The sequence below is a fragment of the Eumetopias jubatus genome, unplaced genomic scaffold (assembly GCF_037043125.1).
Source record: "Eumetopias jubatus isolate StellerSeaLion01/CBP00866 unplaced genomic scaffold, mEumJub1_p1.0 scaffold_13, whole genome shotgun sequence".
In the NCBI taxonomy this organism is placed as follows: domain Eukaryota; kingdom Metazoa; phylum Chordata; class Mammalia; order Carnivora; family Otariidae; genus Eumetopias; species Eumetopias jubatus.
Genome location: NW_028274819.1, coordinates 11355309 through 11357609, shown reverse-complemented (window position 1 = coordinate 11357609; position 2301 = coordinate 11355309).

Below are 2301 nucleotides of genomic sequence, written 5' to 3'. Positions count from 1 at the left end.
TGCATAGAAAGCTCACGTAATTTGATTAAGTTGGGTTTGTTTCCATGACTAATAATTCACATAGTCTGCTAAGGCTTGAGGTTCTCTCTGAGTCCCAGAATTAGAAAGACACGTTTATGCAGTAATGATTTGTGGGGTTCCTGGAGTTGGAGATGGTATGAATGTGAGGGATGGAATGAAGGCTGGAATATGAGGAAACAGTGTATTTAATGTAATATTCAATACATGTATAACGTCATAGTATAATGTTAGAGTAATATAATTCATATAATAATAAATTAAAATATCGATAATAATACTACTACAATATAATGAATATTATAATAACATTTAATGTATTTTTATACAGATATAATTAAGTTCAATTATTTCCTTGTAACTTGTCAGTTTCTAGTTGTCTAGCCAGGAAAAAATTATTAATTCTTTCCAGATTTTAGGTAACTCAACTGTAAGATGAAAACATTTTCATTCTCTTCTGGTGTTTGTTGTGAGGACCATGTACGTAAAACTTCAGCACAGTAATGATCAGCAATCACATGTTATTGGTGATGATCATGATGATTAGGGAAGGGATGGAAGGAGAGGGAGGGGATGATCCTATTCTTGGACATTGATGTTTTATTTTCCAGGTGATTTCCTTTCCTTCCAATTCTGTGTAAGCAGGAATGCCTCCTGATGAAAATAAGTCTGAGGGCAAGGAAATTCAAGCTTAAATCTCCAGTGAGTCAGAGCTTCATCCAAGAACTCAGGAGGATGGGAGCCTGCAAAATGTAATCCTACTCTCTTAGGGCACCAATCATGAGAAACTTGAATATTTGACTCAGTTTTTTCTGTCCTAATTATAAACTCCATTAGTATGTTTGGATATGGAAGGAAAAATACTTCTTTAGACATTCTTGGTTTCATAACTTCTGTGATCACCACTCCAAAGTTGTTCCCAGAATCAGTGCTCTTTCTTCTTACCCACCTACTCCACTGCTTTATAAGGTTTAAAGAAGCCAAGTAGAAGAATTCCTGTTTTATGTATTCTCTCTAAACCCAACTCCCAGCCATCCACTGAAAAAGAAAATGAGTCAGATTTTTTTTTCCACTGCAGAAAAACACTTCCTGACTTCAGCTGACATCAGCATTGTAAAAACTCAAAAATCCATCATTATCATCAAAATATATTTTTACTACATTTGAGGTGGGAAGGTCAAGCCTCAGAGATTTTATTTCAGTCAGCTTCTGAGATTCCAACATGCCCTGATACAGAAATGATGGTGTAGACTGGGGACTTTGAGAGCAATATCAACATTTGTTCTTCAAAGGATGGTGAGAAACTATAAAACAGAGAAGTAAAAAATAAGGCTTTGGAATCTCACAGATCTGGCTTTAAATTTTGATACTATCACTTACTACCCATGTGAACTTGAGCAAGTTACTTAATCTCCCTGACCTGTTTTCCCTCATCTATGAAATAGGTGTGATAATATCAGTGACCTCCAGGCACCTGGGTGGCTCACTCAGTTAAGTAACCTACTCTTGATTTCAGCTCAGGTCAAGATCTCAGGGTCCTGAGATCGAGCCCCACATCGGGCTCCACGCTTAGTTCAGAGTCCGCTTGAGATTCTCTCTCTCCCTCTCCCTTTGCCCCTCCCACCTCTTGTGCTTTCCCTCTAAATACATACATCCATGCATGCATACATACATACATAAAATCTTAAAAAAAAATCAACGACCGTGTCAGTTGTTATGAGGGTTGAACAAACTATGGCAAAGGCGAAATAGACCCACAAGTACTAAATAATGCTGTTATTGGTGCTGCCGCTGCTGCTGTTAAGGCTGAGGCGGGATGGTGGTCAGATGTGCAGGGAAGATGGCAGAAACCCTCACTTCTGTTGTGGCTCCTCCTATCCCCCAGTGATATTAATGGCTATCTTTTCAAGGTGGCAGTTTGATGTTAAAGCTCCTTCTGATATATCTGGTTCCTGAGTTATCTACTGCTGAAGTGCTTATGTTTCACATTTATAAATGAATTCCCTTCTCTTGATACTAAGATGAGTCATTCATAATGTCCATAAGTTCATACACATGGGCTACTCTTAGCTCCTTGTTTACCATATGTGCAAAAATTCTTTCACCCTCTTCTCAACTAGTTGTTGCCTCTCTTCTTCAGAGCACACACACACACACACATACACATAAATAAATATATATATATATTTTTTATCTGCTTTTTAATCCATTCAACAATATCTAGGGAGTGTCTACTATGTGCATGTTCTGTGCTACAAGTTTAGGATACAATAGAGAATGATG